Source organism: Pongo pygmaeus, chromosome 12, assembly GCF_028885625.2.
Source record: "Pongo pygmaeus isolate AG05252 chromosome 12, NHGRI_mPonPyg2-v2.0_pri, whole genome shotgun sequence".
NCBI lineage: Eukaryota > Metazoa > Chordata > Mammalia > Primates > Hominidae > Pongo > Pongo pygmaeus.
The window spans coordinates 35,883,844-35,899,202 of record NC_072385.2 but is presented as its reverse complement, the minus strand read 5'-3'; the positions used below and the strand labels follow the sequence as shown (position 1 = coordinate 35,899,202).

At 40.3% G+C, this 15,359-nt stretch overlaps 1 pseudogene; it reads right to left on the bottom strand.

Annotated features, from left to right (window-relative positions):
- Positions 1–2,309: 2,309 nt before the first annotated feature.
- On the bottom strand, positions 2,310–2,964 carry LOC129030708 (high mobility group protein B3-like; annotated as a pseudogene).
- Between the last annotated feature and the right edge of the window lie 12,395 nt (positions 2,965–15,359).

Here is a 15,359-nt window from a genome sequence, read left to right as displayed (position 1 = left end):
TGGGATCTGAAATAGCACTTTAGTGTATGCTCAGGTTGTTTTTCTTCCAAACTGGGAGAAGGGATGGAGGGAAGCCAAGGCTCAGCTTTTGTGTATGGTCTCACTGATTTATTCAAATTGAAAACTGGAGCTTTTGGACAAAAACATCCTCATGCCATTTCTAGCAGTTCCTCCATCCAGCACACTTTGAGCATTGCTAGTCCCCAGCAGAAGGTCCAGTCTTCCTGGGACTTTGTTTCATCATGGTGCTTCTTCATTGCTGGACACAGGTTTTCCTTTTTTCTTACTGCCTCAAAATCTTAGTTCCTCTGGGCCCCTTCCTGCTGCCACAAATGAACTTTCACTTGCTCTGGGTTTCTTCCCGCTGCCACTCATCTTTTATAAAAACAAAATTCGAAAATTAAAAAAAATTATTTTGGTAAAAAATATATGACAAAAAATTTACCATCTTAGTCATTTTTAAGTGTACAGTTTCATACTGTTAATTACATTCACGTTGTTGTGAGACAGCTCTCCAGAACTTTGTTGTCTTGCAAACCTGAAACTCTGCACCTATTGAACAACAACTCTCTCTCCCGCTGGGAACCCCCGTGCTACGTTCTGTCTCTGTGAATTTGACTACTCTAGGCACCTCATAGAAGTAGAGTCATATAATATTTGTCCTTTGGTGACTGGATTATTTTACTTAGCATAATATCTTCAAGGTTCACCCATGTTGTAGCATGTGCCAGGATTTCCTTCTTTTTAAGGCTGGATAATATTTCATTGTATGTATATGCCATATTTTCTTTAGTCATTCGTCTTTTGATGAACATTTGGGATACTTCCATCTCTTGGCTATTATGAATAATGGTGCAATAAACATGAGTGTGCAACTCTCTCTTAAAATCCTGCTTTTAATTCAGTCTTTTGGATATATACCCAGAAGTGGAATTGCTGGGTCATATGGTGGTTGTATTTTTAATTTTTTTGAGGAACTACTATAGTTTTTTTTTTTATAGCAGTTGCACCATTTTATAACCTCACCAATAGTGCCCAAGGATTCTTCCTCAACATTTGTTATTTTCCTTTGTTTGTTTGTTTGGTAGTGACTATACTAAGGTGTGTGAAATGATATTTCACTGTATTTTTAACTTTTTTGAGGAACCTCCATACTATTTTTCATAGCAGCTGTACCTTTTGACATTCCCACTGACAGTGTACACAGTTTTTAATATCCCCATATCCTCCCCAATACTTGTTATTCTCCTCCTCCATTTTTTTTGGTAGTGGCCATCCTAATGGGTGTGAAGTGACATCTCATTGTGGTTTTGGTGAACATCTCTCTGATGATTAGCGATGTTGAACATCTTTTTGTATGCTTGCTGGCCATTTGTATGTCATCTTTGCAGAAATGTGTATTCAAGTCCTTTGCTTATTTTTTCAAAATGTAATATTTTTTATTTAACTTCAAAAACATTTCAGCATTCTAAACATACTAAAAAAACCCAGAACGTTACAAATTGTATTTAAGTACAGAAGGTTCTTGAACTTTCATTGATGCAGTAGCTCTTCACTTTGCTGACAATGAAAAGTTCTACAGTTTGTTTAAAAACAAACAGTTTAAAAACTAATGCACTCAACTAAGAACAAAAACAAAATAAAACTTCTCATGCCAGTTGACTCCCTTTGTCCACAGCTAAGATGGCAGCAGAATGCTATGTCACTATATACGGAAACAAGACAACCTGAAGCTAAGTGGATGTCCTCTGCAGACTCAACAGGTCCAGCCTCGCAGTGCACACCCTGAGCTACAGCCCCTCCAAAAGGCATCTTCCTTACAGCCTCAACGCCTAGCAAGGAGCATCAAGAGTCTCGGTTGTTTTGTTCTTTTCACAAACTATAGATATATACAGTTGATAGCTCAGGTTTTCTAGCCAATAACCATATAGTTAACACCACCTTATAAATAAAACAAAATGCCAGAAACATCTTTAAATGCCTTGTCACACCAACAGCAAAATGCACAGAGTGAGATCATGAGAGTGCCTTTTCATTTAAAAAATGTTTGGAAATATATACAACTTTGATACAGTTTCAGGGTGCTCCAGACACCCATGGCCACTTGACGTAAACCACTGACAATTTGTAGAGCACTTTGAGAAACTACAATATGATTGTGATCAAATTTTGTGGTTAAATCTAATGAGGGCAACAGATACTTCTCAAATAAGAGATGTGTCAATTACGATGCTCCCCTACTCTAAGGTATTCACAAGGAGACAGATAAACAGTTTCTTTATTCCTCCTCCTCCTCCTCTTCCTTCCTCTTCTTCCTCTTCCTCCTTGTCTTCTTCATCTTCCTCTTCCACCTTTTTCTGGGCAACTTTAGCAGGACCCTTTGCTCCATCAAACTTTCCTTTCAACTTATAGTCAGCAACATCCTTCTACTTCTTCAGCTTTGCCGCCTTAGTGATGTAAGCCTGCTTTTCACTGTCATTTAAGTTATTCCACATCTCACCTAGCTTTTTTGACATGTCTCCAATAGAGATGCCAGGGTTTGTGGATTTGATCTTGGGGCAGAATTCTGAACAGAACAGGAAGAATCCAGACTGTGGCCTTTGGAAGGCATTAGGATTCTTCTTTTTCTTGCCTCCCTTAGCTGGTCCATAATCCTTCATTTCCCAATCAGCGCACTTTATCCACATCTGCCATTTCATCAAATTTAGATTTCTCTTGCACGGACATTGTCTTCCACCTCTCAGAGCACTTCTTGGAATATGTTGCAAAATTGACAGTGACCTCTGGGTTTTTCTTCTTATGTTCTTCTCTGCACATCTGCACAAAGAAGGCATATACAGACATCTTGTCCTTTGGTTTCTTGGGGTCACCTTTAGCCATCCTGACCGTATTGCTCACTAGTCTGAGCAGCGCAGGGCACAACGCGCAGCTCAGTGCTCCCCAGCCTCAGGCTAGCTGCCTCCATGAAAGCCTCTCCTTTGCCTATTTTTAACCAGGTTATTTAAATTTTTTTTTGTTGTTGAATTGTAAGAGTTCTTTATGTATTCTGGGTATTAACCCCTTATCAGATATATGACTTGCAAATATTGTCTCCCATTCTGTATGTTACCTTTTTGTTCTGTTGATTTTATTATTGGGTGCATAAAAGTTTTTGTTTGAGTTTGGATAAAATACTATTTATCTATTTTTGCTTTTGTTGTCTGTGATGTTAGCATCATATCCAAGAAATCACTGCCAAATCTGATGCCATGAAGATTTTCCTCTATGTTCTCTTCTAGGAGTTTTATTAGCTTTGGATCTTATGTTTAGGTCTTTCCTCCATTTTGAGTTAATTTTGTATAAGATATAAGATAAGGGTCCAACTTACTTGTTTTGTGTGTAGACATCCAGTTGTCCCAGCACCATTTGTTTAAGAGGTTGACCTTTCCTTGTTGAGTGGTCTTGGCATCCTTGCAGAAGATCATTTAACCATATAGGCAAGTGTTTATTTCTGGGCTCTTTATTCTGGTATTGTTATTATTATTATTTTTGTTTATATGTCTGTCATTATGCCATTACTATACTGTTTTGATTACTGTAGCTTTGTAATATGTTTTGAAATCAGGAAATGTGAACACAACAACTTTGTTCTTCATTTTAAAAATTGTTTTGGCTATTTGAGGTTTCTTGAGATTTCATTTTAGAATTTTTTTTTCTATTTCTGCAAAAATTGCCATTTGGATTTTCGTGGAAATTCCACCAACTATATAGATTGCTTTGGGTAGTACAGACATCTTAACAATATTAAGTCTTCCAATACATGGACATGAGGTGTCATTTCATTTATTTGAAAGTCTTCTTTGATTGCTTTCATTAATGTTTTGTAGTTTCCAGTGTATAAACCTTTCACCTTTTTATTTAGATTTATTCCTAAGTATTTTATTCTTTCTGATGCTATTGTAAATGGAATTGTTTACTTAATTTCCTTTTCAGATTGTTCATTTAGTGTATAGGAATGCAACTGATTTTTGTATGTTGATTTTGCCTTCTGCAACTGCTGAATTTGTTTATTAGTTCTAAAAGTTATAAGTTTTGATATTATCTTTAGGGTTTTCTATGTGTAACATGATGCCATCTGTGAATAGAGATAATTTTAATTCTCCCTTTTTAATTTGGGTGTTTTTAGTTTATTTTTCTTGCCCAATTGCTCTGGCTAGGACATCCAGTACTACTGAAGAGAAGGAGCAAGAGTAGTCATCTTTATCTTGTTCCTGATCTTAGGGGAAAAAGGCTTCAGTTTTTCACCACTGAGTATGACATTAGCTGTGGGCTTTTCATATATTGTCTTTATGTTGTTGAGGTAGTTTCCTTATATTCCTAGTTTGTTGAGTATCTTTTTAATCATGAAAAGGTATAGAATATGTCAAATACTTTTTCTGCATCATTAAAGAAAGTCATAACTTTTTGGTTCTTCATTCTGTTAATGTGGTATAATTCTGCCATTCTTTGTATAGTTCCTAAATCCTGTTAAATCTTCCCTTCTAATCTTTAGCTCCTGGCAATAATTTCATTATCCAGTAAGGATTTTTATCAATATTTTATATGTTGTGATATATTAATTTTTGGAACAGACTTGATTTTTCCAGCACCCATCATTCTAAGCCTTGTTTCAGAGAAATGTGATCACACAGCCCTCATTTTATAAAACTTTTCTCTGAGTTCTCTTTTGCCTCTTTCCTATTTTTAGTCTCCTCTTAAATTCCTAGGTAACCTCCCATGTGTCCCCCAGAAAATTTATTCAGAAACCTTTTTCTTTTCTGTGAAATTGCTCAGTATGACTCACAGTGAGCCAATGTTAAAACAGTAGTAACCAGAACTCAACATTCTCATGCATGCCAATATTATCTCTTCATCTTGAATATTTTCTGAGCCTATGCAACTTAGATGCAGGCCATAAGAATATCCTTGGTTACTGGTGCAAAAAAAAAGTCAAGCAACAAAACAGAACAAAATGATAATTGGACCTAGGAGACACTTGGCAGGGTAGCAGTTTTATTTTAAAAGTCAAATCATATTTCTAAAACTTCAGGCCATTTTATCAATGCTTTATTTATAGGTGTAATCAGTTCCATTCAGAGAGCAATGTCTAAAGAATTAGATCATAAATGAAGGAAAGACAGCATGGAACAAAATGGAAAGAATGCAAATCATGAGAAATGTCTTGTCCTTTCTAATACTTGTGATTCCTAAGTTCTGCTTTCTGGAGAGGTTGTGAGTGGGCAGAGACAAAGCGTACAACACAAAAAGAGTAGCATGAAGTCAACCACGAAATGCTGTCTCACCACAGTTATTTTCTAAATACTGTCATCATCACATTTCGCTGTTAATAGGTCTATATCACAGCGGTATTAATGAAAATGACATGTCTAAAAGCAAAACTTTACATAAAGTTTTGTATTAGAGGGTCATGAATGCTAGTTGAAAAAATTCAAAACTCTAGTTGGGACTTTTTTCTGTTTGTTTTTTTTGTTTTTGTTTTTGAGACAAAGTCTCGCTTTGTTGCCCAGGCTAGAGTGCCATGGCACAATCTGGGCTCACTGCAACTTCTGCCTCCCAGGTTCAAGTGATTCTCGTGTCTCAGCCTCTGGAGTAGCTGGGATTACAGGCACCTGCTACCACACCCAGCTAATTTTTGTATTTTTAGTGGAGACAAGGTTTCACCATGTTGGCCAGGCTGGTCTTGAATTCCTGACCTCAGGTGATCTGCCCGCCTTGGCCTCCCAAAGTGCTGGGATTATAGGCATGGGCCACCGTGCCCGGCCTGGACATTTTTTAATTAGGTGAATTGGCAACTGGATCTTTTTCTACCTTTTTCTTTTGAGAAGGTTTTTTTGGTTGTTGTTAATCAAAAGCTTTTTCCCCCTTCATTAATATCTAAGTACATAAATGTCTACCTGACACTCTTATTTTTGTGGGTAAAACAGCTCAGTTTTTGTACTAGTATTATAAAATTCTGGTTTTGATAATTCAAAGTTATGGGGTCTATGCAGAATTTCTTATGAGAAACACACACAGAAATCCAGTGTCTTATAAAATGATTTGTATTTCATTCATGTTTCAATTCTATTTTTGGTGAAACTTGATCATTAGCAGACACAAATGTACCTTGAAGCCTTGGTCACTATATAGTGTGTGATATAGCATCACCTACAGCACTAGAATCTCCTCATCTTTTGAAAACTGGGCTAGAAAAATGAAATATGCAGGACAACCCCAAATTCCCATCTTTTCAGAGATTGCCAAGCAAATGTGAACCCTCTGAATTTGCTGAGACTCTGATCTCCAGTGTGAACTCAGGTTACCTTCCCTTCAGATTCTAGTTATGGCCTTCAGAGACTCTGCTGAGGCACTGCAAGGATGATGTTCTTTGTCACAAGCTCACTGTGCACTTATTTCATGCAGCCAGACAATAAGCGTATCAAATTCACCTTCATACTTTTGGCTCTGTGGCTTGAAAAAACCCAAACAAGAATTTTTCTGGAACAACTCTTTCAAGAATCCTAGTTTGGTTGGTCTGACTCCCAAGGGCTATTTGTGATTAGATGATTCCTCCTAAGGGTGATAGGTTCTGTTGAATTTCACATTAGGTCCAAGTCCCTCATGGCCCTAGTGTATACTGTAGTATAGCCACGGGGATCACAGCCAAGGACTAGATGGTGAAAGGGCAAACTAAAATATACAGGTGTGTTCCAAAAAAGGAAGAACAAGTGCCCATATAAAAATAATTATGCTATATATTTTATATAATATAATGACATTTATACTATAAGCTAAAATTTCAAAGTTACACCAACAACAAATAACACAAGTATACAGAATCCCATCGTTCCTGAAAATCTTGGGGCTGTGTAGTTTAGAAACAGAAATGAGCATGTCTGCGCCTATACAAAGAACCTCCGAAGCACTCTGAATGTTCTTGGCCAATGTCGTTCAAACAGCACCATTTCAGGATACCTGTTGACTTGGGAAGTGAGGCTGATCAGCTCCCTGCTGCCTCAGGCACTCTCCCTCCACATAGTCCCTGGGCACCCCAGCTTGGAGCACAATATCAACCTGAGGGGAAGAAAGTTGGGTCGCTCATGGGTCCGTGAACCCAACTGAGAACTGGTTAAGTGGTTAGCAGGCAGGGCTGTTGAGTGACGTGCAGGCCGCTCCCTCTCTCTTCCCAAGCAGCTGGGCTTCCGGAATGCAGATGCCCGGCTGCCTTCCTGCCAGACAGTGGAGAGTTGGGTTAGAAAGAGGAACATCTGGGGAGATTTCCGGTAGCAATCTCCGGAGGCTGAGCTAGATAATCAGGCTTCATAAATTGGGTTGACTAGACAGTAAAATATTTATTATGATTCTTCTTTTTTTTTTTTTTGAAGTTCAAAAATCCTTGTCATCCCCGGCTGAAGCCTGTGTCCACATGAGAGGAATTCATAATGAAATCAGAAGTAGCCTGCCACCACTTACTCACGACCTCCACCTGCAGCAGGGAGGCAGTGATTGGATCTGCATATGTGCTCCATTTAATTGTTTTTTTCCTAATAAAACAGAAAAATCCATGAAACAACAACAAAGAGCAATCCAAAAAAAAAAAAAAAAAACAGAACAGCCCATGTGATGGTCTTTTATTCATTCTTGATCTATTAAATATATTCTTACATGGGTGATAAACAGAGGCAAATAATTTGGATGTTGTTTAAAAATATACTTTCATATAAATAATGTTTAGTCTTAAAGATATCTATTATTATTATTTTAACCTTGAATCTCTATTGAAAACAAATGGTGAGTTGTGGAATTATTCAGATAATTCAGACCAAAATGCTGGTTTCTCTTTAAATATTTAGATAATGGAACAAAAACAGCTACAGCTGATGTGTATGATTAGTGACCAAGTGCTTTCTTTGGGAAAGTGGATGATGTCTTGGCTGTACCCTCAAACTAAGTCCCATGTCAGTGGAGAGCATTAGAGGTTTACTATAAAAGAGGGATTCAGATTTCTGTCAAAGGTGGACTTTTTTTTTTTTTTTTGAGACAGGGTCTTGCTCTGTCACTCAGAATGGAATGCAATGGCACAATCACAACTCACTGCAGCCTCCACTTTCTGGGCTCAATTGATCTTCCTGCCTCAGCCTCCTGAATAGCTGGGACTACAGGTGTGTGCCCTGTGCCACCATGACCAGTTAATTTTCTTTTTTTTTTTGTAGAGATGGGAGTGGTCTCACTATGTTGTTCAGGCTGGTCTCAAACTCCTGGGCTCGAGTGATCCTCCCACCTTGACATCCCAAAGTGTTGGGATTACAGACATGAGTCGCTGTGCCCAGACTCTTTTTTCTTAAATGCTCGCACTAGTTAATAATTTGGCATTTAAATGTTTCAGTCAATTGGTAATCAACACCAATTACAGAGAACAGCTTCTCCACCTGGGTATAAGATGACTGCTGCTTCAGGCCTTGCTGCCCATCTAGCCCCAGCTCCTGCCATTCCCCACAGCATCCCATGCTCCAGTGAAACTTCGTCAGCATTCCCAATCTCATCCAGATAGCCCACTCCTCCATGACTTCACACCTACTGTGTGCTTCCAGACTTTGTTCTTTGGGAAACCTCCTGCACATCCCCTCATGTGGCTCCCTGCTCCCATTCTCATCAACTCCTCAATACCTTTCCAATCAACCCGCCTTCCACCACAGTCTATGCTGAGAAAGGTATCTGCCTTTTGAGCTTCCATTTTATCCTATTTACGTCTCTAAAATATCACTTATTTTTTTTTCCAACAGCCACAGATATTTACTGAGTGCCTCTTCTTTGGTAGGTCCTGCTCACCTGGTGAGAACACAGACACAGTTCCTGCCCTCCTGAGGCTGACATTCCAGGTGAGGAGAAAGATGATAGACGTGCATGGGAAATGATGCCAGGAAGTGCCATGACAAAGATACAACAGAGGTTTTTCTTGTTTGACTTTCCCCGTAGACTATGAAGTCTTTGAAAGCAGAGATGGTAAATCTAGCATAGAGTGGAGTTTTAGCACATACTACACATCAGTCAATGTTGAATGAATGAGCAAATGAAAGGCATATTTAGTGGACTACTCATGATGTTTCCAATCCTTCCAATAATGGAGGATATAAAAGAAATAAATAATAATTTTACTTATTATGGTTGGAAAGTTTTCTCAAGGAATATCTATGAGACATTTTCAAAGACAAAGATTTTCCCTTTGACTACGAGACAACAATTAGTTCAGATAGCCAGGCACAAGGCCATCACCTCTTCTGACTGTCACTGATCATCATTCAGACAGATCACCCACAAGACATGTAAAAAATGGTGGTTCTCTACTCCAGGTTTTTATTTCTACTAACTTTTATGGCATATGATCTTGAACAAACATTTGTAGTCAATATTTGATAAAAAGCCTGATTCAATCAAGTAAATAAAGCATTAGAAAAAATAATTTCATTCCTTTGCTAAACTAAATCCATTAAGACACCAATAGAACTGAGGACAAAGGATATTTAAAACAAAACAAAACAAAACAGTGAGACCCATTGCTCATTTGCATTTTAAAATTAATTGCTGCCCTAATTATTCATCAATAGAAGCATAAATGAAGCAAATATAACTTAGCGTAAGCTTTTAGACACCCACAGGATTCTCCCCGCAAGAGTAAATTGTTGTAATGGTTCTCTGTGACAGTTTATTTTTGTTGTCTTCCCATGACTGAAGAAAGAGAAGATTGAAGCCATACAGAAATGAAACAGACCCAAGGGAAAGAGATGGACACAAGTAGTTACTTTTAGTTTTCACCTGTAAGATGTAAGAAGGAGGGCTGGGCATGGTGACTCACACCTGTAATCCCAGCACTTTGGGTGGCTGAGGTGGGAAGATTGCTTGAAGCCAGGAGATTGTGACCATGCCTGAGCAATATAGAGAGACCCTGTCTCTATGGGAAAAAAAAAATTAGCTGATCATAGTGGCATGCACCTGAAGTTCCAGCTACTCAGGAGGCTGAAGTGAGAGGATCTCTTGAGCCCGAGAGGTCAAGGTTGCAGTGAGCCAGGATTGCACCATTGCACCCCAGCTTGGGTGAGAGCGAGCGAGAGTGTGTCTCTAAATAAAATATTTTAAAAAAAATAAGATGCAAGAAGGTAATAACCAGTAAGGAATGTTGGTACCAAGGAGCTTCCTTGGCAACCTTCCTGAAGCTACACTTCCATTAATTGCAAAGTGTGACTGACTCCATGACCCCAAAATGGAACCAAAAGCTGAAAAATGTAGTTCAGCATGGAGTTTTTACCTGTCTTGCTTTGTGTAAATCTGATTGATTGACGAGTATTTGCTCCATCTATCTACTTTCCTCTGTCTTAGTTTCGGCTGCTATAACAAACACCATAGACTGGGGGTGGGGGCTTAAACGATAATTTATTTCTCACAGTTCTGCAGGCTGAGAAGTCCAAGATCACGATGCTGGCTGATCAAGGTTCCTGGTGAGGACTTTCTTCCTGGTTTGTAGATGGATGTCTTCTCTCTGTGTCCTCACATGGCAGAGAGACAGAGAGAGAGATAGAGAGATAGAGATAGATAGATAGATAGATAGATAGATAGATAGATAGACAGATAGATAGACAGATCGATCTTGGGTTTCTTTCCCTTCTTATAAGGTCATTAATCTTATAGTGACAGTGACACCTTCATGACCTCATCTAACCGAAATCATCTCCCAAAGTCTCCACCTCCTGATACTATCATATTGGGGGTTAAGGCTTCAACATATAAAATTTGGGGGGACAAAATCATTTAACCCAAAGCATCCTCCCACCATGTCGACAGAGCTGTAGGAGGCATTTAGCACAGCTGGGAAAATTTCTCTGGCACATAATCAGGCGTTCATTGTTGGTAATCTCTGTCAAAAGCTTATGAAGCAACACAATGATGCTGAATAACAAACAATTCTAAATCTCAGTGATTTAAATTAACTATTGTCTATGCTCATGCTTCCTGGGCTGCAGGTCAGCTGTGGCGTGGGTGATCTAAGTGGGCACAGCTAGGCACCTCTCCTCTAGGTATGCTTTGCAGTGCATGGGTCAGTTGGAAAAACTCTGCTTCAAGCCACAGTTTGTATTCAGGTCTGTTTCACCTGTCTCATTCTGCAATGATTATCACAGGGCATAGAGCTATCTGATTTACAATCTTTCTAAGGTGCAAGCAGCAGCTCTCAAAGTGGTATGTGTAAACATGCAATGCCTTAAGGCCTAGGCTCCAAATTGACATATGGTCATTTCTGCCCACATTTCACTGGCCAAAGAAGTCCCATAGTCAAACTCAACATCAGTAGGGTGAGAAAGTAAACTCTTCCCATTGGAGGCCAGTATGTTTCTGTGTTGGTGGCAGGAGGGGTACTGAATATTTGTTAAACAATAATTTAATCAATCATAACTATATTTAAAGAAAGTCCTTTATTTTCTGATTTAGGCCTCTACACATGAATTATTTCAAGTTTGCCCCCCTCCTGCTTTTTTGGTTTTCTCCTGAGTTTGTTAATCATGTTAGAGTAGGCAGAAGGATCTTCTCTCCTTAGGAAAGGTATGTGGAAGATTTAGAAACACTTGACTTTGCAGGAACTTCCAGCAGAAATAGTCAGACATGGTCCAGTTGAGACTTTGCCCTGCTGCTTGAGGAAGGGGACCATGGGATGTGGGTCTATGGGTCTTATTTGGATTTGAGGCCATGCATTGAGGTGCCCAGTACAGATCAGATAGCAGAAATCTGCCTCCGCAGATGTGTACCTGACTTTACTGCTCCGATTACAGCATCACCTCTCCCCTGTCACCAACTGGCAACCCACAGCAAAGGATGTTTTTCTGATCATTTTGCACTCATTAAACGCAGCTGTCACAACAGTAGATGCGAGGATGCATGCAAAACTTTTCTGCCACATCAAAATAAAGCTGAAATGCTTTTTCAAAAAAGAGCTGATGCCTTTGAAGCCTGTTCTCAAGGAGTATTGGAAATATCACCTTTTGTCATTGACAATTGAAAGCGTTCCACTGCAACACAAATTAAATCTCTGCCCAGGCTAAAGAAGCATCATCCATCAAAATTTTGCACCAGAAAGCATTTGGCCCACCATTTGTGGGGTTCAATCATATTATTCCTGGGTCTGAATGACTCATATTCATTGTACTGGCTGATCCCTGCTCATGGTTTCAATAGGCAGAAGTAGTTCCCTGACTCTCAAAGGAATGTTACGAGTATGAGGTAACCAGGCACCTACTACACCCCCTATTAGAGACTTAAACCAAGTGAATAGATTCTTGAGCTTCAACATGGACCCACTGGACTAGATTCTGTGGATGGGAGTGGGGGCCTTCCCTGATTCTGATGCAGTCATCAGAATCCATTTCACCAATCCCCAGGCCTGTGTGGGAACTAATAAGGACCATAAATTTCAGTAATGCGCCTGTTGATGCAGCACCTCTTACATTTTCCTGCTGTTTACTCAGTGTCAGTCTTATCTCTTGATCATTCACAAGTTGACCCTGGCCTCTACTTCTCAGAGATGCCCACCATTAGCTCCCCCTGGGCTGCATAATGAGACCACTACCTGTGTCCCCTTCATACCCTTTGCCCACCTCGATCACAGTAGTTCGCACTCTGTCCCCATCATCTACTCATGCATCCTCACTAGACTGGAATTTTGAGAGTAAGGACCGTGTCCATCATCATATGTGTGGTTCTAACAGTATAACACGGGGCTTGACACAGAGAAGGCCCCCGGAAGGGTTGGTGACAGACAGGAAGGAAGGTGGGGGACAGGAGAACAATAGCATCAGATTGTTTCAAGGGGTGGGTGGGCACAGCTTCCAGCCAGATGCTGCTTGTGCACACCAGGTGACTACAGATACAGATTTTTTAGTCTTTATCTGCCTTCCTTCTTCCACCCCAAGGGCTATTTGACAGCTTGGGCACACAGGCAACAATTATTAAGTAATGAGAAAAGATAAGAAGAGCTCTCATCTCCTGGGTGGCTGTATCAGTCAGGGTCCGGCCAGGAAAACTCACGTCACTAGTAATTTCCTGCCTCATCTCTGCCTACATTCCCCTTTTGACAAAGCCTAATGGGAGGCCAGGGAAATGGGGCACCTGTGCCATGAGAGCCAAGTGGCTGAGCAGTTTGGACTCGTTCAGTTCCCTCTCTCATCACAAGATGGGAGGCACATTTCAATGACCCACAGCCAGCTGCACAAGCTATGGTGTCTGATGAGAACACACCCTCGCTCTGTGTTCTTGCCATGTGTGATGGCATTGCGGGCTACTTGAGGAATATGTGTAAGAAATTGAGATGCCGCCTCTTCCATGATGTCACACTGGAGAGAAAAATCCAAAGACAGGATAGAAATAGTGAATTTAAGGGAATTATGGATGAACACCTAGAATCCTCTGGTGTTCCAGTTACTGCACAAATTAATGTTGGGCACTGACCGGAGAGCTGAGATGAGAGGAAAAGGAAAGGCTGAGGGTACAAGGGCTCTGAGCTTGGTTAGTTTTGGTGTCTTAAATGAACCCATCTTAAGTGATCTTAAGTGATCCCTCTCCTTGAGGGAGCCCATTGCTTACACAAGGCTCTGTCACCTCCTGGATAGCAAACAATTAATTTACTGGGTGCTTTTCCTATACAAGAGCCTACTGTGATTAGATTGCATTAGTAATTTGAATTTATTAGATGTATTATATTAACTTTTATCAACAAATCAAGTGACTGTGTGTCTGTCATGTGCAAGATACTTCTACCAGGGATGCTGTTCTCCCTTCTTGCTGCATAGCTAGCACTTTCTCTTCCTTCTAGGGGATGACCCAGAACTTCCCCTCCAGAGGCTGTCCTGAAGCATCTCATTGGAAGTTGGTCTCTTCTTCTCTATCATTTGTGATCTTAGGCCCTTGTCCCTACCTAACCATAATTAAAATTGACAATCCATTCATTTATCTGCTATTTCTTTGCCATCTCTAGAAGGGCAGGACCAGCATCTATATCCCTGATGCTTGGTGCAGTGTCTGGCACATAATAGAAGTGAAGTAAAATGTGTAGCATGACTAGATACACACAAAGCATAATACAAAATTAAATCAGATCCCTTCCTTTTTCTCAAAACTTGATAATATTGGGAAGAGCCATGTATACAGATAAGTAAGAAAACAAAGCATTGCAACATAATTCCTTTTAAAAATGATGCAATTCATAGAAAGAGCTGCAGGTGATCTTGATGCAGGTACAGGTGGGTACCACGGTTTTTCAGATGAGTAGAAAAAGCAGGGAGTGGATTTGTGGTAGAAGTAGGAGCAGCATCCATGGCCTCATGAGCAACGTTCTTCCCATTCACTGTTTTTTTTTTTTTTCTTTTCCTCCAGGCAGGATGTGTGAGTAAGCGATGAGTGTGTGTGTGTGTGTGTGTGTGTGTGTGTGTGTGTGTGTCTAGCCATAGCCTGAATTGGCACATGGAGAGCTACCCTGCTTGAGATGAGTTGCACTGGATTTCTTCGGGTCTTTGTTTTTGTTTTTGCTTTGAGGCAGGGTCTTGCTCTTTTGCCCAGGCTGGAGTGCAGTGGCATGATCTCGGTTCACAGCAACCTCCACCTCCCAGGTTCAAGCCATTCTTCTTTCTCAGCTTCTCCAGTAGCTGGGATTACAGGCATGTGCCACCATACCCAGCTAATTTTTGTATTTTTAGTAGAGATGGGGTTTCACCATGTTGGCCAGGCTGGTCTCGAACTCCTGCCTTCAAGTGATCCACCCACCTCAGCCTCCCAAAATGCTGGGATGACAGGCATGAGCCACCGCACCTGGCCCTGGTCCATCTTTCACTTAGTCTCCTTCCCATCTCTATCACTCCCCACTGTCAAGCTGATGGCCATGTCCCTCCATGCCAGCAGTACATGCGCCTCCATCATTCTCAAGGGTAATAGCAGCTTACAACCATTCCATAGGTAGTATAGACAGTTGCTTAATTATATTATTCATGCCTCTCTTAAAAGTAACATCTGTATATCTTTTATTTTAATAAAAAAGCATTCATAATTCAATATAATTGGAAACATTTCTGGATATTTCCTGAAAACTCTTAAGGATTATTCAGGGTGCATGGTGTGGGACAAAACCAAGGCTGGCTCTCAGAGGGTTAAAAACGCCTGTCTGGAAGGGGACCCTGAAGATTGCAACTCATCTGAGGGAACTTGCCCAGCCCTGAGCATTAAAGCAGGAAGCCACCTAGAGTGGTAAGGACCACCCCGAACTCAGGAGGCTTTAGAATTTATTTTTTCATTAATGAGTGCTTCAGAAA